This window comes from Natrix helvetica (genome assembly GCF_964273705.1).
Source record: "Natrix helvetica genome assembly, chromosome: 4".
Taxonomy (NCBI): Eukaryota; Metazoa; Chordata; class Lepidosauria; order Squamata; family Natricidae; genus Natrix; species Natrix helvetica.
Genome location: NC_138550.1, coordinates 61619014 through 61641922, shown reverse-complemented (window position 1 = coordinate 61641922; position 22909 = coordinate 61619014). Strand labels below are relative to the sequence as shown.

Here is a 22909-nt window from a genome sequence, read left to right as displayed (position 1 = left end):
ACAATAATAATCAGTGTAGGTATGATAGACTACCTCCCATGACACTGCAATAATCTTAAGAATCTTAAGAAAGCACTGAGAAAAAGAAAACTATTTTGCTATCTACTGTAAGACAAGCATCTCTCTACTATTCCACTCTGCAAAACTGCCTCAAGCGGAGGTGTTTGCAGAGAGGCCTGATTGAGGCATGCACGGCCAACTCTTTGAACACCACAGCTGTATGCCGGAGAGTGAGATGAAGCCACTGAACATTTTTCAGGATCAGAGGTTTTTCTGGGTGTGTGAGGTGGCTGAGCCAGTTCTTGGGATTGTGCAAAATAAAGCCAAGCACTATGATCAGTGTGTGTTCCTTTTGGGAGGTGGGTGGGATAACAAGTTTGCTAGTTCTTGCTCGTTTTCAGGGTCATGCTTTGCAGTTGGATATGTACATACGTTATTTATAATCACCACCGCCCTGATGAACTTTTTGTGAACTGTTTAAAAGTGGAGGTCTGTTGAACAAACAGCGGCGCCACTGCCAGCCATAATTTCATTGCAACAAGCAACAGACTTTAACTCTTCAGATTCCCGTCATTGAGCCTTTACTTGTAGGATGGAGAAAGGGAGGGGAGGCAAGAGGGAGTAAATGCTGCTTGTATCCTTGATCTGTGGCTGTTAGATAAAGAACTTTTTCTAAATAAAGCAGTCCATTACTCACTACAACAGGAACATTTAGAATTAACGACTAATGCAGGTTTTATACTTGGAAACCCTAGTGCAGTGATCGCGAACCTTTTTGTAAACACGTGCCAAAATTGTGCATGCGCAATAGCATGCACATGTGCCCAACACCCACAATGCAATGCACCCTGCCCATCTGCACATGTGCACGCATCCTCCTCTTGCATGCATGCATGATACCCCATACATGCATGTCCCCCCCGCATATTTTTCGCCCTCCCCAGACTCCGGAGGCTTTCCTGGAACCTGGGGAGGGCAAAAATGGTCTCCCCACAAGGGCCCATTGTGCCCGTTTTTGCCCTCCCCAGGCTCCGGAAGCTTTTCCGGCCCTCCAGAAGAGCAAAAATCAGCTGGCTGTCGTGCACATGCATACTGAAGCTGACGGCTCACGTGCAAGCAGATATGGCTATGTGTTTTTCTGCTTGGGTGCCAAAAGGGCACACACATGCATGATAGCATCTGCATGGGTGCCCACACTCATAATGCAATGCATTCCCCCCGGAGCATTCATGCACAAACCCCACGGCCTACCCCCCCCCTGCGCATGAGCACAGGCCTCACTGAACCCTCCAGACCTCCAGTAGCCCCCTTGGGCTCTTTTTTGCCCTCCCCGGGCTTCAGAAAAGCCTCCAGAGCCTGTGGATGGCAGAAAATGGGCCCAAAGGGCCTATCAGAGGGCCTGTAGGCCCGCTTTTCACCATCTACAGGCTCTGGAGGCTTTCCTGAAGCCTGGGGAGGACCAAAATGCCCCCCCCCTCTGGAAGGCCAAAAATCAGCTGGCCAGCACTGGAGCTGACATAGGGCAATGCCTCGCGTGCCCTCAGATATGGCTCCGCATGCCATAGGTTTGCCATCACGGACCTATACTAATAAAAAGTTGAAAATTAGGTAGAAATATTTAGGCTAAAGATCAGCCCTTTTCATTTTGCATAAATAAGTTTTCAGAGAAGTTGGGTAGCATTTTCATTTCCTGTTTCAAAATAAATTCATTTTATTTAAAAGTAATAAGGTAAAGGTTCCCCTCACACATATGTGCTAGTCGTTTCCGACTGTAGGGGGCAATGCTCATCTCCATTTCAAAACCAAAGAGCCAAAAACTCCTCCGTGGTCCTGTGGCCGGCATGACTAAAGGCAGAAGGCGCACAAAACTGTTATCTTCCCACCAAAGGTGGTCCCTAATTTTCTACTTACATTTTACATGCTTTGGAACTGCTAGGTTGGCAGAAGTTAAAAGTAATGCATGTGGTTAAATATTATAAACTCTTGGCCTACTTGGCTCGACCTTAAATTTAGGTAGTTTCTACTCGTTTTTAAGACCCACTTGTCAGCCAGATCTTTTAAATAAGAATTATAGAAGTCAAACACATTTGAAGAATTCAATCAGAAATGGGTTAAATTTGTCCCAATTACAGTAGTGTGTATGTTCATGTGTGTTTATGGGTGAACACACCCTAAAAGTCAGTATGATTCTGGCAACTGCTTGGCCAAGCCCCTGCAGTTTTCTAGAGATAGGTTGTAGTGGTAATTAAGGCATCAGGCTAGAGACCAAGATTCTGATTTAATCCTGCCCTGGTCAGAAGTCAATTGGGTTACTCTCTGTCAGTCATTCTCTCAACCCCAAGAAGCAGGCAAGGGCAAACCACTTCTGAAAAATCTATATTATCAAGCCACCAAAGAGAACTGCCGTGAATAACAGAGTAAGGTTTGGATTCCTGGATATACCTGGATTAGTTCCTGCAGCGTTCTCTTTGGTGGCCTGATAATACAGATCAGTGAATTTGAAAAAGAAATGGGGGAAAGACGGGGGAGGGGCAGCCCTGTCCAAAAGTACAGACCGTTTTGTTCACTCAATTACAGAAAACTTTTAAACGTGCTCACCACCTTCCCATATTTAATGGCGTGGAAAGCACCCGACTGCTTAGCTACAACTCGCACATACTGGTCTGCGCTTCTTGAATTGCCCGGTACTGCTGAAGGAACAGGTTCAAGTTTATTCCGCGCCAGAAGCTAAGAGTTGCCGCCGTCGTGAAAAGAAACGAATCGCGCCGCACCTCAAGAGCTGTCCGCGCTGGCTCGCCCAATCCCTTGCTGAGCGACGATGTGAGCCAAAACGCAAAAGTCAGGCTCTAACCGCCGCGTAGGCTACGGAATTTCCTACCCAGAGGTATCTCCCTGACAGAGCTAGAACGCTGATTTGCAGGGGGCGATTTTGCTGCGAAGGGAGTGGCGTGCAAAAAAAGCAAAAATAGCGCGTGCAAGCAGCAACCTGCTTCTCGATTCTCTCCCAACCGAATCTCCCTTCCCCCTCCAGTCAACCGCGCTCAGGTTACAGGGCAGACAGGAAAAAAATAAAATAAAAGGAATCCCGGCGCTTGGCCTCTCTGGCTGAACACCCAGTTCTCCGGGCACCATTGGCCGCCGAACTCCGCGCCGCTGTGAGGCAGACAAACGCGTACACGCAGAGCCTGACTTGGCCGTTTGATCTTCATCTCGTCTCCTTCCCCCTCCCCTTTCTTTCTTCAAAAGGGAAACGTTTGCATCTCACTCGCAACGGCAACAGACTTTTGGCAGCTTCCGACGCCAGCGGCTGCGGGCGCAAAAGCAAAGTTTTGCTAGCAAGCTCCTGCCTTCATAAACTAGAAAAACCTGATGCCCGCGGCCAAGGGAAGCGGCGGGTGCGCTTTGCTCTCCCCTCCTTAGAAAGAGGGGAGGGGTCGGGGGAAGCCATTCAGCGTGTCAAGCCTCTCTCGTCTCCCTCCCCCGATCGCCTACGCTTTCCCGCTATTCTCCTGGCGAGGATGCCTTTATTGCTAGCGAGTGCATTGCAAAGGTGAAAGCAAAATAATCCACAAGGAAGCCCCACGGGGGTTCGGCCAGCCCTAGCGAGTCAGGAAGGAGAGAGAATGCACCGAGCACACGAGTTCCTTTTTGGCGCCTTTACTCTCTCCAACTCCAGCTCCTCTTGGCAGCCTGCCAGTTTCCACTGCATAAACCACAGCCGCCGTCAGCTGAACTGCAGGCGGCTCTAGCGAGCTATAGCGATAGTTAGTGTCGGGGAGTAATAGAGGGAGCCGAGCGAAGCACGTAAGACCTTCCCAAAAAAATAAAGAGCTTTGACCTGCACACGCCTCGTAACAGCTCTTTCAGTTTTCTCCGAAGCAAGCCAAGAGAAGGATCGCTTGTAAAACAGTGACTGCTCTCTCCGAATGTGAAGAATCAAGTGAGTTATAGAAGACGCCAGTCTCCGAGATACTTTTGAACTTAGTCGAAACCGTTTATTCTTACATGCACCGGTCATAAACTTTTAGGAGGGACTAGATAAGCACATCCAAAAAAAATTCTGATGGCCTTTTCTCAATCAAGCTATAGTAATCTTACGAGATAAATCAGACTGGGAAATGGTGAAGTCGCGATACGCACTGGCTGAGTTTATAAGTTGCGCTAATTACACAAGTTGCTGTACATACATGTATATTTTACATGTATATTTCATTTTTTTCCTCCAGAGGCACAAAATGCGTAAATACTACACTCTCTCCTGTTTTTCCTACAAGAACAAGGTAAAAAGATATAGTGGCTGGCCTCAAAACATCCAGTCAACTTGCGTTTCAATCAGGGCCCTAGTCTGATTCTATAATTAGTGTGCCACACCGGCTTATACTATACGAAGCCCACCAGTTAACCTATGTGTAGGTAAAACCGATTTATACCTTAGAGCAAACAGATTGTGATCGCATACGGATACTTATAAGTTAAAGCGTTTTCTTACAAGTAAGCATTGCAGTTTAAGTGCAACCAAGTAGTGTGTTACTCAATCCCTAACGCATACAATAGAACCTACTCGAATGTAGGCATTTTAATTCTTTTGCTAGAAATTACTGAATGCTTAATAAATGCGGTTGCATACATTTGAATGCAGTTGTTAACGGAGGCGAAAGAAGAATGTAATAAACACAGTGCCGTTTGCGAGGCGAGGTGGGAAACGGCGAAGTGACTACCACACGGATGAGGCGGCAGGAAAAACTGACCTTTAGCAGAGATGTGTGGCATTTCGTCTGAATATAAAAATGAGCACAGTGCGCCTGCAAGTTCTTACGAAGTAAAAATACGTATCGAAGCTCTGCAGAAAGCTGCTTAGTTTGGCAAAATAGCACGCCCGGTCAAATGTCGGGGGAGGGAAGCGGGAGAAGTATTACACTTCCTTTTCTCTGCGCTCTCTTTCGGTTCCCTCGAGGCTCCCAAGACTGTCACGTACAGAGAAGCGATCCGGACTTTCCAGTAACCATAATGCTATTTGTCGAGGCGACCATGCATTGACGGGACAGACGCTGCTATTAAACAAGTGATTCAAATCCTGACACAGATGATGAGTAGAGGAAGGAGGGAGCGTCGTTCTTGCAGCTTTGGGCACGGAAAAAGCTGCGTTTTAGGAGCTGGAGCGTTACTCCTGGCAAATCGAGGAGCGCTGTGTTGGTGTGGCAAGAGGAAGCAGCGGTATTAGAAAAATGTGGCATCCGCGACCAGGGGGGTTTCCTGCCGTCTCAGTAGACACGGGGAGTCCCTGCTTTGAAAGAAACCGAGGCTCTAGCCTTCGCTTTGTTTCCCCGAGAGTGGGGGCACAATCGGCAGCTCATCAATTCTACTTTCTCATTACCGCCACCCTATCCTCTCTGTGGTTGCCTCTATTACACACTGAGCTTTAGACCGCATCCGCAGCACCAGCGTCTCGCCTCGTTTTTTCCAGTTTCGTATTTCCATAAATCGTGAAAAAAGCTGTATGATTTCTGCCTTTTGACGCCATTTGCCAGCAAAACTTGTGAATAAGTGATGCGGAGAGAAAGGGAGGGAGGGGAGGCCGTCAATAAGGGAAAGGTAAAATGGCTGGTGAGCCTTCAAATAACCTTGCTGCCCGTCTTTCTCACCTCATTTCTGCCAGAGGCTTATAGAATGGAGAAACAGCGCCCTCCCAAAATGTCAGCCTGCGCAGAACATTTCCTCCACAGTACTAAATGCATGTGTGAAGGGAGACTGTCACGGCAGGCAGGAATGGAGTTACCATTTTAGGCGGCTGCCCCCTTGGAAAGGGTACTGGATCACAAGCTCAGGAACTAGATTTAGAGCCTTTAACGCTATCACAAAAGATAGTCCTTTAAAACTGCTGCTTGAAGAGGGAGTAAGGCACGGTGATCTCATCTCTTGCTCTACATCTCCTTCTCCCTCTGTGCGGAGGATAAGAGTACAGAAGCAACTCCCATTTTAGTTTTAAGGTAGAATTCCCAGAGCTCAAATAAAGCAACTTTTCCCCATTACCACTGAAACGTTCTGTGGGAATAATCAGTTCCCAACAACCTGAAGCGGAGCAAACCAAACAAGAGAGCATACGCATGCTCGCTGTTTCTGGGCAACCTTAGAGCGACTGAGCGCAAAGCAGCGTTGGAAGACGCTCACTTCCGTCTCGATAAGAACAATCCTCGGCCTTTCCCTTAGCTCTCACCTACATTTAAACACCCCGTTAGATCTTTTTGTCTTGGTCTTCCGGACCAGGCGCGCCATTTTAGACAAATGCAGGATCGGCGGCGAAGTTGCTGCTGCTTTCAGAAATAAGCAGGCAGCGACAGTCTTAGTAGCGAAAGACCAGGAACAGTAGCAACAGCGGACATCGCGTTAGCGGAGGGAACGATGCATCTGCCGAGCCAATCTGCTTGGCACGAATAGACCCGTCAGGTAGTTAAGCAAACATTTCTTTTTGGGTTGGCCAAACCAAAGGTAGGGGAAAACGCGGAAGCCGCCCTGGCTTCCGCTGCCGGCTGCAGCCACAACCCATTAACCTTTTGAAGGCCTCTTAGGCCCAGACGAAAGCAAAGCGTTCATTTTGCCAGTCAGCCTGAGGCGGATTTCCCCCGCCCTCGCCCCAGTGCTCTTTTGGTCTTTCTATTCCTGGAAGGCCAGAAAAATCCGTAGTGGATGCTGGACACCACAACATACAGACCACTGGGGCATAAGAACCAGGTATTGGGGGAGAGGGATTCGATGTGCACATTTATAGTTTGGTAAGAATGTTCCGGGTTGTTTTTTTACTTAATAATTCACAGGCGTAATAAGGAAGTTCGGTTTAATAAGGAAGAACCCACATCCGCAAACGTAGGGCCGTGACTTGTATTCATCTGTGCTGTATAAATAGACGGTCTAGGAGTACTGAAAAAACAGGCTCGACTGATCCATACTCTGGCTTCTATAACCACCAAGTGTAATGTTCACCCCCAAGATCGTACACGCTGATTCCTTTTTCCATTTAGCAGCGCACCCTCATGATTCACGAGTTCCTTGTCGTTTTTCTGGATTCATGGCTACCTCAATTCGCTTGCGTCGCATTACAGTGTTGGGCCGTTAGCCGAGCTGTACGTCCCTAGTGGGCAGGGACGCCTCCCGTGTTCACCGGAGAAGCCAGCAGATATTGAATCACGGGCGAGTTGATTTTGCTTAATTGTGGCTGACAGTACCTGTGGTTTCCTCATTTACGGAGCAACAGCATTGAGGGGCCTGATTGATTGGGAGCGCAGCACCTCCCACTCCCTTTTCCCCGGCAGACACACTCAGCCGCTACCTCCGAGAGAACTCTGCGTGAAGGCGAATCCCTCGGGAGGGGAAAAGAAGCCGCTTCTCATTATTCAGCAAATGGTCGGCGCGCCAGCAGCGAGAGATTCAGCTTGGTTGGTTCGCTGTCGAATGCTCTGCTGAGCTTAACTAGCCTTAAATCCTCTTGCTTCCCCCTCAGGCCCGTCTGCCTGCCTTTGCCTGCGTCGTCGGCCCCACCGCCTCCACTTTCCCTCCCGCCACCAGATTGGTCGGGAGTTAAGCACTCGCAAAACCGAGGCAGGAGAGGGAGGCAACGCGGAATGATCGTCGCTTCTTGAAAATCACTTAAACTGAAGACCCCTTGGCTCCTGATGGGGGAAGCCCAGATTATATTATATTATATTTATTATATTATTGTGTATTAATACACGAATTCTCCGTATCGAAACTACCTGCATCATGGGGGTGGAGTGTTGCAGATGAATTATGCTCGTTTGGTTCCCCCCCCCCATTGGAACGCTCCATTACTTGTTTGAAAATTCCTACTATTTGTGTATTTAAATCAAGGAGCGCATCAGCCTTAAATATCAGAAAGGGAGCCAGATGGTAACCTGCAAGCCACTGGATAGGGAATCTTTTCCTATCCAGGAATATGAAATCTGTAGCTTCTATCTTAAAAGAGCCCATCAAATGAGAGAATTTTCCTATTACTCCTTTAGTTTTCTCTCATCTCCACACTTGTCTTCCCAAAAAATGGTCACTCCATTAAACTGTGTCATGAACTCTTAAAGAGTCTAAGTAGACATAAACCTAATTGGGGTGATGGGGCTACTCATAGCCTTAAACAAGAGGTGGGGTGTCATTTCTGTGACTTAGGTCAGAACTGAAGGTCACTTAGGTTGGCTCTTCCAAGAGTTGGATTGCATGGGAAATCTGGTAATGGGACTCAGTGAGCCCAAACACAATCACCACCCACAAGGATGCAAGTCAGCAGGATAAAACTCCAGCCTCTGGTCTTACAATGCGCCCCGCCCCCTTATTTTCTTGGTTAGTGTGCTGCCCCTTGCTAAAGCAGCCTCAAAAGCAGAGCTGGATAGTCTGCCTTTTTTATAAAGCAGAAGCGACAGCCCCTGGACAACAAGAACAGGCCTGGAGCAAAGCTCAGACTTCACAAGTGAAGCTTTGTGATGCAGTATAGGACTTTTTTCTCTCAGTGTGTTAAAATCACCCCTCAGCAGCCCCAAGAGTCTCAGCAGAACCATCTTTGCCATCTTGAAGTCAGCCTCATATCCGGGTGGGGGGATGAGATTGGGCAGGGTAGCAACATTGCAGATGGGTGGCTATGAATTTTTTGTTGCTGCTTAGAGCCTTAATTACTGGCTCTTGATCTTTGGGACTAGGACTCGATAGCACCAAGGTTAAAACGCCCAGAACAGCTCTGAGCAGATGTGAGCAAGTTGGCAGACGGGCAAATGAGGTTTGCCTCCAAGCACGATAACAAGTGACTAATACATTGCATATCACTGAAAGAAAATTATTTAGCTCTAATTTGCATTGGCTCTTTTCCCCTTAACACCAAACTAAACAAACCAATGGCAGTCCACTATCAGAAGCAGCAGCGTCATCCTGGGGAAATAATAAAAATGCTGGGTGACTTTAAGAGAATTGTGCAAACACAGACAAGATTTACCAACATTTTGGTGAGCCAGTTATGTTTATCTTGCACCTTTGCTCCAAGACAAAAGTAGTGTCACAATATTCCTGGGAAAAAATGGCAGGCCTCATGTTAAAATCCAATTTATTGCTTTGAACTGCTGGAGGGATCTTCTACCAAAAATGCTTTTTGCAAGGAAGCCAGAGGCTGACAAATATGTTGTATGAGAGTTATAAATTCTATGTACAAATGTGAGTCACCCATAAACAAATCAACCCTTTCCCAATAAAAGATTCAGATTGCAAGCCAAATGAAATTTGTTTGAAAAGACTGATTCTACAAGCCAAAATAAAATGCTGCTGTTCATATGGTTGCTCTTTTTGGTCCTAAATGTGCTTTTCAGAAGTAAGTTTCCTTGAGTTCAGTGTAGCTTATTTCCTGCAAAGACACTATTAGGCCTGCAGCCCCAAAGCTTGTTCCATTAATTTCAAGCTCTTTAAGAGCAATTAACTCAGCTAAAAAAGGTTTCCTGTTAATTCAAATCTCCATCATTTTTGCATTTCCTACATCTGTAATACAAATGCAAAACCACCTAGGGAAGCCAGAATAGAGGTTCAGTGAAATACGACTTTCCTTTTTATCACATTTCCTTGTAACATTGTGGCTCCTTACAAGTCGTTGTCATATATACAAAGGTAGCATCTTTTATTTATTTAAATACTGTTATAAAGTCTCTCATCTATATAAAAGAGATGTTTCAATGTCATTAACATCACAAAAAATTATTTCCTGTCCCCGTACTATGGTTTCAGACAAACAAGGTAAGTAGATGCACTTGCACTATGCTTCCAAAGTATGGTCCCAGGTAATACATATGGGAAGAGTTCTTGCATTTTAATGCTGGAAGAAATAGTACTCCCTCTTGAAGCACCAAGGCAAGAAATGCCCCATACTGTCTAACTTGTACTTGTAGTGAGATCTCTTCCAGTTGAGATAACTGCATAACCTATGAATTTGTTATAAGACCATAGTTTTGGATGCTATGATCTAAAACTTCTACAATATGCCAAGACACCTACTTATGATCTAATTTAACCTTATTGGGTTCAGACATCATACTGATATCTTACTACTACGTCATCATAAACAAATTCAACTTTATTCAGTATTTCACCTCCAGTGAAACAGAACCCACTACCATGAGAGAGTCTTTACTTACTGCCAAATATCTCTCACTGTTAAAAGTTGCTCCTAACTTTTAATCAAAATTTGCTTCCCTAAAACTTCCTTATTTATTCTATTTTATCCTCTGGAACGCCAGAAAACAACTAGTATTTGTGTAACAAATGTTTAAAGACTACTGTACATCAAGTCTCCTTATTCAGACTAACTAAACCCAACTTTTTCAACCACTCTTTGACTTGAATACCATTGCCACTCTATCCAGGCTGCTCTCAACCCGATTCAGTTTTACTGCCTCCATAAAAATATTATAACCACAACTAAATACATGTTGTTAAATGTAGCAGGTTTTTTTCACTACTTGTAAGCAAGGGATAGATTTGCATTGCAGAGAGATTCCCAAATGGGACTTAATTAATTCCAATTATGAAAAGGAATGAAACTGATTCCAATTTGCTCAGCTGCCATTGGACCAAAGCTAAGAACTTTCTGTTCAAAGCTTTTTGATGTGCAATCAAAGGGTCATTCTAGACAACAAACTCCAATCTTACTGAACCAAAGCAAAGTGTAGTTTAGAATAAAACAAAATGGAATACTTTTACATTTTTCTTAAGCATATACTTATGTGAAATATAGTATTGATTCTGAAAAGAATATATGTAATGATTCTTCTTCTTGTGTTATATCCGTCATTGGAAAGACATAAAATTATATAGTTGGGCATCAAATTGAATATCAGTTAAAATCCTTTTCACATTTATGCTTTTATCATTCACATTATTGTCATCCTTACAAAACCATTTCTCAGATATACGTTTTACTTTATATTTTATCAAAACAGAAAGAAATGAATTTCACTGGCATGGCCAGATTCTAAGCCCTATTTTAAAATAAAGTCTTTGGGTCAATCTGGACTCCTGGTGCATTGTGACCCAGTGTGTGTGGTATTCCTGGTAAAAGAATAGAAGTGCATGCAATTGCCTTCTTCCAGAATGATTTGGGACCTCTCAGTCTTACTCCAACATTGGACCTCCCTGCTAATCTCTCATCCAGGTAGTAGCCAGACCCAATCCTACTTATTTTTCAAGTCCAGGAAAAGAAAGCCAGATGTAATTGTAATGCATTTTCATTTAACTACTTTGTGCGAACACTTTAAAAATGTTATAGAAAAGCCTAAAATGTTTATCAAATCACCTGGTAAAGTTTGGAGTAAATTAGCAAACCTTACTGGGAATAAGTGATAAATCAAAATCTCTACTATTTTTACATCAACATTTTTTTGCAAAAAAAAAAATAGATTAAATTGGAGGAAATCATGAACTTTTCAAAATGAGGTTTGTATATATTCCTTTGTATATATTAATAAAAAGGAATACCAGTAATTGTACATCAAAGTGTTTTTAATAGCACATAATGAATGCTATTGTGAAACTGGTTCTGTTGTAGCATAAAAAAGTAAGAATAGCAACCTGTTGTTTCAGAATTAATTTATTTTATTTGAAAACTTCATAATTTAATATTTAAAAACCATGCAAGCTAATTCATTTGATAAATACTGTAAAATGTTCTAACTTTATTATACGCTCGTGTATTTCTGTTTGGAATTCTTATATTGTACATATTAAAACATACAAACATATGTATTCATTTCTTCTCCTTTTCTCCATTTTTGTAAGGTATGCAGTAATTTTCTTCCATGACAGGCAATTTTGATTCAGTCAGGGGAAGTTTCATTCCACTGTGAACAAAAGTGATGCTTACATGTGAACTTCCCAATCCTCCTCCACCAGTCTAAATGCTTGAGAATGATTAGATCCCAATTTATTCAATGTGGTGTTCATATCATTGCCTTAGACCAGGGGCGTCAAACTCTCATCATCATGGCAGCATCACATGAGGCTTTTATCATTCACATTATTGTCATCTTTACGAAACCATTTCTCAGATATACATTTTACTTTATATTTTATCAAAACAGAAAGAAGTGAGGTTCACTGGCATGGCCAGATTCTAAGCCCTATTTTAAAACAAGAGGGAAAACTTTTATCTTCTCCAGTCAATTTGCAGAAAAAATGTCCATCTATCTACTTCTTGAATGAAGGGGTAGGCAGACATTTACACTTTTTCTGATTGAATGTATTTAATGGAGATGTGAAAAACAGTATGCAAAGTATTTTGCATAAAAGCTTGTGGATCTCTGGATGGCTGTGGACTACAACCTCCATGCTTCCCTTTGGCGAGGGCACTGAAGTTCAGCAATTTTTGGAAAAGATCCCTAATCCATAACTTTCACCATAGACTTTGCATATGGGAGCAAGCCCTTAAGAGACATTTGCCTCCTGAGCTATGGTGTATTTTAAGATGGGTAATATTTCCCTGGCATTTTTAATTCCTGGCATCCACTAAGAACCAGAAGCTCTTATTTTCTCAAGATTTCCTTTTAATATTTTCAGATTGTTGTTTTGTTGTCTTACATATTATATGTAAAGAATCATGTGATGTCATATATGGTTTAGGTTTTATATATTATTGAAAAGTCACTAGTCAGTTTTAGAAATCTTAAAAGCTGAAACCAAGATACATAAGCTAATTTTATTAATTGGATATAATTTTATTATGAATTATTTTTAAAGTGAAAAAATAAGAGATGTAGATTTTAGTTCTTCAAGCATTTGTCCTGGTTATACAGGATAAAGAATAATCTCAAAGGGCTAGTTAAGGTGCTTTTTGATTCTGGTCAGGAACTAGCCCACAATCTTAACTTCCCAATGGGCAAGAGCAACTTTCAACTGGGGTTACTGGGCATAATGATAATAACCTCCCAAGCAGCAAGTTGCCCAATAACTCTTTAATGTCTTATGTTCAATTGTAATATCAAACAATTCCAGCATTACAGTCAAAGAATATAGGAGTCACAAAACCTCTCAGTGGAATCTGTTTACACATTAAATGAATATTCCTCAGTGATGAGATAAGCTAGGATGTGTATGATGTGTGAATCAATCTTCAGTTAAACGAAAACATGTTAATGTGTGGATCTTTGTAAAATTAAGTAATATGCAGGATAACTTGCAGAAGAATTTTAAAATAATATACCTATCCTCTTTTATACAATGTAAGAAGACATTTCCCAATAATTTAAATCTTTTGTCCTAAAACACAGGTAATTGCGGAATAAAGTTCACAGAATTTCTGTTCATTTTCTTCTCAACCTATTCTTCCAGTTTCTAACTCAAAGAATGGAAGAGAGATGGTTTTCTTCTCCCTCCCCCACCCCCTCCCCATAAAAAGAAAACAACCCATCCCACTTCCAAGGAACCTTTCAAATCTGTTGAGCCTGCCCTAAAGAAGCAGGAAGAGGACGCCGCCTTTGTCGGGTGTGCTCTCTGCAAGAACCGGAACGAAGCTGTCGTCCCCTGCCACCAACCCCCATTTAACTTCCTCTCTCCCTCCTCCCTCTCGCCATAGTGAGAGCTTTGTGTAAAAGCCGAAGAGGCGCTGGCTGCTCGCGCTCCCAACAGCTGTCACATTATTTGCACTAGCTGTAAACAGCCTTCGCACCCCCCTTCTTTCGCCCGCCTCCCCATACCACATAGTTAAATCCAGACTAACAATCCCCAGTTAGAGATCAAGCCAACAACAGCAGCATTGTGTCTGCCTCGGTCGCTTTAGCATCTCTTGCAGCTGGTTTACTCAAAACAAGGAGCCCCCTCTCTTCGCTTCTCGCCCGAGAAGCCAGGGAGCTGTTTGTGTCAGCTGATCCATCATTCCATGAACCTTCCCTGTCAATCTAGGAGCGGTTTTTTTCTTAAAATAAAAAAATAAAAAGCTTTCCTTCTACGCAAAGGGAGGCCGTACGCCCACTCGCTCCGCCCGCGGTAGGACCTTTCCTCCCGGAAAAGCCCGGGCAGGTCCGCCATCTAGTGCGCCCCCCACCACGCCCAACTGTGTTAGCTTCGCCTCTCCTGCGTTCAGTCTCAGCCAGACACGCTGACAAGGTCGTGCTCCGACCTCGGGGCCCCAAGAAGCCCCGGGCCTCTTGTTCCGGAGGAGACGTTTCGCCGCTAGTGACGGTTGCGAGCGGCGCGCTGGGGGAGGAGAGAACGAAGCAAGGAATGAGAGCTGGGCTACGCAGCCACTTCCAGCTTGGCCGTTGCTACTGGTCCTCAAGGCCCCCTCCGTTTACCCAGGCGATAAGACAGAGCTGAGACTCCCGAGGGGCTTCAAGAAAGCTGCCAGGACGATAAGGGCTTTTACCGCTGACGGGCCCACGTCCTCGCTGCGCCTGAAAGAGGGATGAGGAAATCTTCGCCAAGGCCTCCCACTGTGGAAATCAGGCGCCAAGTCGGCGATCTTCCAGCTCAAGTCGTTTGCCGGACTCCGCATAAAGCCGGTTCGCCAGAGCTGAGAAAAGGAGTTGCCGTCTATGGCCAAATTCCTTTTCGAAAGAATTTTCCGTTCTCTTCAGACGGAGGGAACTGTTGATATCACAGCAAGCTACACTTGAAGGTGGTGGGCTGGAGTTAGCGAGTTGCAGAAATCCTGCTTTTGCTTACTACATGGCCTAGCACGGAAGAGCGAGCATAGCCTGAATACGGAGCAAGGGGAAGAGTCGTTCGCCTATATAATTCTGCCTGAAACAAGGTAGCTCCACCTTGCTAAACAAAGGGGCTGGGTTAATGAGCCTTAGTGGCCTTGGTTGTGCTGGCTGGAAATTCATCTCAATACATTTAGATGCTATCTACAGTCTTAAGTGTGAAATCTCATGCAGTGTTTACTTGAAAAAGTTCACTGGAGTCTTTTCTCCATTAAATCTAAGCTATTCTCAGGTCCCAGGCCCCTGATTACTACTGCTAGCTATATACTAGCTGATATACCTAGTTCAACAATAGTAACCATAAGAGAGATCTAAGTCTCCTACTGAACCACCATTTAAGTATGAAACAACTCAGTGCGCGGCAGTGCCAAAAAAAACCCCAATATAGTCTTTGATTACATCAACAGAGGGATAGTGTCAAGCTTAGAGAAGTGATAGCACTGCTCTATGCTACACTTCTGGGTTCAAGCTTGGAATACTGTGCCCAGTTCTGATTGCCACAATACAAAAAAGATGCAGAGTTCCTGGAAAGTGCAGAGAGGATCAACAAAGATGATAATAGGCCTGTAGACTAAACCATACAATGATGAATGGTTAAGATAGCTAGGTGCATCTAGGCCAGTGATGGTTAACCTTTTCGGTGCCAAAACTGGAGCACGCATGCCCACGCCAGAGCACAGGAACTAGGAAGAGAGCAGCTGGCCAATGTGCATGCATGCGCCAGAACCCAGAAGAGAGCAGCTGGCCGGTGCGCATGTGTGCGGCAGAACCCAGAAAAGCAGCTGGCGACAATGCAAGTGCCCACATAGAGGGCTTGGTGTGCCACCTCTGGCATGCATGCCAAAGGTTTGCCATCACAGATCTAGGCTAAGATTAAAGGTGACAATAGCTCTCTTCCAGTACTTAAGGAGCAATCATAGAGATGAGGGGGTTGACTTATTCTCCAAAACACCTGAAGGCATAACAAGAAGCATGAGATAGAAACTTGTTAAAGAGAGATTCTATCTGAAACTAAGGAATTTCCTGAAGGTGAGAGCAATTAATGAATGGAACAAATTGCCTTCCAGAATGGGTGCTCAATTGTTGGAGGTTTTCAAGAAAAGGTTAGACAATTATTTGTCTGGGATGGCATAAGGACTCCTTCCTTGGGCAGGGGGTTGGACTAGAAGACTGCTAGCTCTATGAGTCTATGATTACTCAGGGATTATAGCAACAAAAGACATAATAAGATTTCTTATATCCATGGAGGATGGCTGTGGTGGCCTGAATCAAACCAGGAGCATTCCATTTCACAAGAATGATCTAAGTAGGATGGACTTTAACTGTAAAATTTATTCCTACTCCTCCTCCTTTTGGGACATGGAAAAATAAATTTCTTTTGCCACACATGGGAAGCACAGAAGGGAGCACTAGATATCTATGCGCTATGTCCTTTGGACACAAGTATCAGTTCAGCTAAGCTTGCCTTTTGTATGCAGAACTGCTCCATGCAAGATTTGTAAGTTTGGTGAAAGTAGTCCTTTTCACTAAGCCATTTTTTAAAACCTGCCTTTAAGTTGACTCTAAATAAATCTGGACTAGAAAGGAAGCCAAAGGAGGCTATGAAGCCAAGTCTCAAAGAATGCCTATTAGGAGGCACCAACAGCTACAAAACTTAATTTGTGGCCCTAAATCCACATAGTGTGACTCAGTGTGCAAATTTAGTTATTTATAAGAAAAGGGTTAATTTTTGTGCTTTTGCATTGGCAGGTCCAGCTCCAGAAGAACATACCTAAACTGTAAGTAGCCCTTTTATTACACTATTATTTTGTTTATATCCATGTGTTCTTTAAAAAGCCTATCAGCAATATGGTTAAAATGGAAGCAAAAAAAATTGAAAGTAAATCTTATACATGAATAAGGTTGTACTGAGCTACATGTATGTAAAATGATTGCTAAGTTAAATACTACTGTGTAATGTAGGAGTACAATCAAAGAGTGCCTTAGGAACAAATAGCTTGGTTCTGTTCATCAATCTTCCTCAACCTGGTGCCCCTTCAAACTAAAGGGTACTTTAACTGCCATTATCCCTTTTGCTGGTTATGAGAATGAATGCTCAACATACCTAGAGTATATCAGATTGAGTAAGACTACTCTAGTTATTTCCATGTAACTGGTATAGCAGAAAGGACAGAATGATACTATATCTATAAGTTAAATTTATTTTTGAGTAGCTACACACAGGCTATTGATGTGCCCACAATGACACATTTATCAATACCTGTAAAAACCTAGGGGACATTCAAAGCAAGCAAAAATTCTGCTAAATATCCTATTGTCAGCAATGTGTCATTTCCAAGGGGCCAAACTGGTATGTTCAAGAAAACTTACTTCCAGGTAAATACACACAAAAAATCACATGAAACCATTTGAAACAGTAGCATTGGATGACTTGAGACAAGCATCTCTAATCCAATTAACAAGAAAGATAAAATACTTCCTCATTTCCACCTTTAGACTTTCTAACTAACAGGCTGCATTTATCTCAACTTTCTAGCCAAATTCCCCAGTAAGAGTCCAGATATTCAAGCAGTTGAGCCTTCTATGGTCAGTCATAACCATTGTCTCAACCAAGCTAGCAAATGCCTCTACCATGAAAGTTCTGTGTATGTGAGTACTAAAAGAACCACCAACTCTTGCTAACTAAGTCAGCAAAGGCCACAACACATCCTTTTAAGATGGAATAGCAATTCATGCTTTGCAAATCTCTTTCAACACAAAGGATTTAGAGGAAGAGAAAGCGAAGGAAGGGAAGGAAGGAGGGACAGACAGCACTCTTGTATTTCTAGACTGTTGTCCCCCTGGGAACCAAGAATCAAGTGTAGCTTCAATCAAATGCTGACTTTTTTCCTTCTGGAGCTCAGTAGGAAACCTGAGCTCACAAGTTTATACCTGCCTCCATGAGTCTTCCCCATCCCCAACTTTTGTTATCAACAACATGTATATTAAAAGGTATAATATTGCCTGATTAGAAAAGAAGAAACAAATCTCATTGGGGATATATTCTTGCTAAAATATATTTTTTAAAAAACAACCTCCTTGAAATAGTTGCACTAGGCACAGTTTCTCCAGGTTCTTGCTTCTCAGAATGACTAAAGCAGAATTTCAAAGCAGACACAGCTACTTCATAATTTGTTCATTTGCAAAGAAGCTATCTCTTAAGGCAATCCTCAGCTACCCTTCTTTGATAAGAAGCCTCTTTGAGCACAGTACTTTTCAATGTGTTACAATCAGATACTCCTAGGTTGGGGACACTCAACATTTTATAGCATCTGGAATCAGAAATGCATAGGATCTATGAGAAATATGTACAATTTGCTCCACTCAGATCAATCCCCCATCATTACTGAATGAATTGGTCATCTGCCTTTGCCCCACAATACAAGTGGCACAGATCCAAAGATGATTCAATTCTATATAGCACTCAAAGCAGAGCTAGCAAGATTGACCAAGTATTATTCTACTCCAAAGCAATGTTTTGTCCTTTAAGAGCATGTCTGTTGTGTCTCCAGAAATGATTAGGAAGTAGCTGGCAGGAAGGGGTGCAGGTTCTTGGGTAAGACCAAGCGGAACCCGCAGCCACACGATGCACTGGACCAAGAAGCAACCAGAGGAAAAATGAGATCGAGATCAGAGGAACTGCGACTGAAAGAGGGAATGGAGACAGTCACTTCCTGCTCTGAGGATTACTGAATTTGAAGGGATGCCTAGCCAGACCTTATAACTCTTCTCAGTCTTTTGTTTTGCTGTTTTAATGTGTTTCTAAACTTAACAATCCCTGGTTCAACAGAATTTCAGCCCTAGGCTCACTGAAAGCACTAAGGAAACTGGGATTTGAAAAAGAAAGCTTTGCCAATTACTTAAGCACTTTTAAGCTCCTACATTTGGTTTTTCATAGCAACTATAGATTCTGCATTTCAGGGGAGCTTAATCACCCAATTGTGACTTTCAAATTAGCCACTTATTCTTAATGTTTCAAATTCTTATTTTCAAAAATATATTTCAATGCACACATATATTTTTGAAACACTCTGTCTCCCTCTTTCTCTACCAAACACATTTCATTACATTTATTTTTACTATTTTCCCTTCCAGCTTTCTAAACATGAGATAGTCCAGTTTGAAAGTAAGTCCTGAGTTTATTGAGGCATATTTCCAAGTATGGACACAGACAATTGTAGACAAGCTTCTAAAAAACCCAAACTAGAGTAAATTGTACTTAGTTTGATCTACAAGGTTACCAACTCATCTTTACATTTGCACAAGGCATTTGTGGTTAACTAAATTTAAGCTTATTTTCTGGCAATGCTGAGCTAACGCATGTCAGCCAAGCTGATACACAGCACATTACCCTACAGTGTAATGTAGTTTGTGATCCAGTGTTACCCAGCCACTATTCCTGCCAAAGATTAGAAAGAATTCCAAACATCTAAGGAAATGTCAGCAGTATCAGGGAAAGACAGATGAAAATGTTTTTTTTAATCATTTGTCCTAATCAGGAATATAAAGCTAACAATTCAACTCCAAATCAAAATGCATTTAAGGCAAGCAAAAACAGTTCCTCAGAAGCAAATGTCTAAAAACATAAAAGTAATCCAGCATATATGGGTGCACTGGGTGCACTACATATGTTAGAAATCGCGGGGGGGGGGGAGTGCAATTCAATGTATTTTAGTGGGAAGTCTTCCTGAGGTAAATGAGTTGTCTTCAGTTCACTGACTTAGAACTTTATATAGCAAAAATTCAAAAGAAGAAATTATAATAAATGTTATGGAGTACATGATTTAATCTACACCAGAGGTGGGTTGCTCACGGTTCGGCCCAGTTTGGCTGAACTGGTAGTAATAGTCTGGCCTGGGTCACAGAACTGGCAGCGATCTAGGCTGGCCACACCCCTGAACCGTTTCCTGGTCTCCTTTGGCGTTGCTGGCATCTTGTTTATTAGCTTTTAATAGTCTTTGTGCATGCACAGAACCATTTACAGCAAACTGTGCATGCACAAGCAAAGCGCGCAAGCGAGTGAACTGGTAGCAGTTCGCATAGGAACCCACCCCTGATCTACACATTGTTCTCAGTCGTGGTTTGCTTATCTCTGATATGTTTAATCAAGAATTAACATACCATTGTATTGGCTTATCATTTGCAAAATCAGATGGCCTCAAAAAATGATAAGCCAAAGTTGAACTCCATTATAGTTTAGCATATTATATGAACCTAGCCTAAATAAGTTTACCATGGAAAATATTTAATAAATATTCATCTCTGATTTTGGACAGAAGAGGGAGAGAGCAATTTCTGAGATGTTATCAAATTAATCATTATTTTGGTTTTATTATTTGTTGGTTTTTAATGTTATTACTTGTGTTATTTTATACAAAACGTATACAATTAATTTATACAAAAAATATACAATTTCATGTTTATACTTATATTAAAATGGGCCATCTTTGATGATGAAGTGTTACCAAAAGAATTTACATTAAAATGAAATGCTTGAGCTGCTTTAGCAAGTTCATTCTATTCCACAAGCTCTTATGAGGATCTAGGTGTATTTCTTACCAGAAGATGGAAAGAGATTTCTAATCTAATACAATTGTAAGGGATCATGCAATCCAAAGAATATAACTTTGTTATTAACTTTATAAAGGACATTGTTACAATAATTACAAAGATACACTCTTTGGATTGACCCTGATCCCTTGAAATTGTATTAAATTAGAAATCTGTTCCAAATTTTTGGTAAGAAGCTTATACCAACTTAGGACAGTCAGACAAGACTTGCTGAAGAAAATGTGCTGCTGGTGACAGGCTGGCATGATTTCTGCAATGAAAAGTCCTATCCTGTCAAGCATTTATTTGAACATTTATTAAGTGGATAGAAATAATCAGATATAAAGATTATGTGCTATTTGATGAATTTACACACCAATGACTCTTTAAATAAACTTAACAATCATCAGATAAAAATATAAGTATTTTGTAGGATTAATAGTTGGTGAAATCTTACCTAGGATTAAGCAGTCTCAGATAAAAATAGTATGAGATGGGGCTATTTAAAATATTCATACTTTATATGAAGCCCAGGATAAATAATGCTGTAACCATATACCTTACCTATCATGCTATAGTTAAAATCTAATAATCAGTTAAGACACCCTGAGGAACCTGTCCAATATGCATGAATGGGTAACAAAATGGCGAAGAAAATTCAATATAAATCAATAAACTTTACAAATAAATGCAAAACACTTAGAATAAAAATCATAATTGCATATAATTATGTCAATCTGACAATCAAACAGGAAAGAGATATTATTAGGATCATAGACAATTCAGTGATAAAGCCAAGTCAGCCAGTGTGCAAAATCACTTCAATTTCATGTATACAATTTGTGATTTTGTTTTATTTGGAAAATGATATATAAGTATGCTCACGTTAGTATATGGGAACTATCTAAACTGGCTAACACAATGTGTATATGTGGAACAATACCATTCTATGGAGCTTCACTTCACTCCTGGTGTTACCAGTTGATCCATTTTCCTACTATTCATATGTACAGCATTCTTCTCATGAGAATGCTCCATTAATACAGTTGTGTTTACAGAAGTCTCAATTGCATAGAATTTTAATTGTGTGAAAACCATTACTCTGAAATGTGTAAAGCTTTTTTGCCATATTTCATAAGATGTATTTAATGTGTGGAAGCAACTTGTTTAAATTGCTTTTTAAAATATTCTACTAAACACCAGATGCTCGAGAAGCTGAATCTAAAAATCTCTTTCTAGATTTTTTCAGGGCAACAATCTGTTGATTTCCAGAAAAAAAAGCATTGTATGAAATTTGAGTCCTGAGTCTGCACATCAGGGATTAAGCTATAATCTTGATACAAGTAGTGTATATAATATTTTGTCTTTGTACTGATGTACAATGTTTAAATTCTAATTTTCTTCAGATTTTTTGTTCTTGCAATGTGACAGACAAACAGATAGTCTTCAACTTACAACAGTTCATTTAATGACAGTTTGAAGGCACTGAAAAAAATGACTTTTGACCATTTTTCATACTTACAACCATTACAGCATCTCCATGGTCATATAATCAAAATTCAGACACTAGGCAACTGACTCCTATTTCTGACTGCTGCAGTGGCCTGGGGCCATGTGATCACCTTTTGTGACATTCTGATAAGCAAAGTGAATAGGGAAGCCAGATTGACTTAACAACCACGTTACTAATTTAACAACTGCAGTAATTCACTTAACAACTGTGACAAGAAAGGTCATAAAATGAGACAAATCTCACTTAACAACTGTTTTATCTAGCAAGAGAGATTTTGGGCTTATGGTCATACGTCAAGGACTACCTATATTTCCATAAATCTAGGTCGTATACTTTCAATAACTTCAGTGTTACCTATTCAGATTATTATAAATGATCATGTTTTTAAAAACACACATTTCTTAGAATGAAGCTGTTCTTCCTAACAGTCTCCTAGAATTTTAATTGAACTTACTTCTAAGGAAGCAAACATTAGTTTGCAGGTACAGCTTATTTCCAGGAAAGCATGTTTCTCTCTAGCTATCTCATTACAGGAGGTACTCAATTTACAGATGTAAATGAATATGTCTATTATGGTTCTAAATAAAGGTGGGAGGCATCCATGTGATTGCTTTGCTTAATGATCACAATCTATGCTTTCCCCGTTGTGGTTGTTAAGAGACATTGCAGATTATTAAGCAGAGCACAGAGTGCCTTGGGGTGAGGAAGGCCTTGGAACCCTTGGGCAGGCCAATGTGAGCTGGGGAAGTGCTGCAGACTGGCCTGGGCCTCCACTTGCCACCCCACAAGTCTTTGCAGGCCTTGCACCTGCTTACCACCCCACTGGGTCTTACACCCTTGCCTCCACCTCCTGTCATGGCACAGTCACTTGTCTTTTTCATAGATCTCCTTTGAAAAGCAGTCAGTCTGCCACATGGCCTTCTACAGAGGTCAAATGGTTCTGTCCTGAAAGTGGACCCCAGTTTGAAAGTAAAATTGTAGCCATTTTGAACAACATCCTGGCCAACATAGCCTCCATACTGTATAGGGAGGCTGAGGAACAAATCAGCCAGCTCTCCTTTTCAGGTGCAATCTCCAT

The 22909-nt window shown here is 41.9% G+C and overlaps 1 protein-coding gene and 1 long non-coding RNA gene across 9 annotated transcripts in view; one reads left to right on the top strand and one right to left on the bottom strand.

Moving 5' to 3' along the window:
- The window catches only part of BCOR (BCL6 corepressor), an 85142-nt gene that overhangs the window by 51282 nt on the left and 10951 nt on the right, over positions 1–22909 (bottom strand). The window contains exon 1 of one of the 8 annotated variants that reach the window (XM_081950046.1): positions 6219–6358. The exons of 6 other annotated variants lie outside the window; for them this stretch is intronic. The gene's annotated coding sequence lies outside the window, so the exon portion shown is untranslated. Of the gene's footprint in view, positions 1–4748; positions 6198–6218; positions 6359–22909 lie in introns of those variants that run through there. One more of the 8 variants, XM_081950044.1, reaches the window with a different exon arrangement.
- Positions 6535–21520, top strand: LOC309390586. The gene is made up of 3 exons (XR_014175154.1): positions 6535–6729; positions 16479–16507; positions 18281–21520. It is a non-coding gene; the product is annotated as an uncharacterized lncRNA (long non-coding RNA).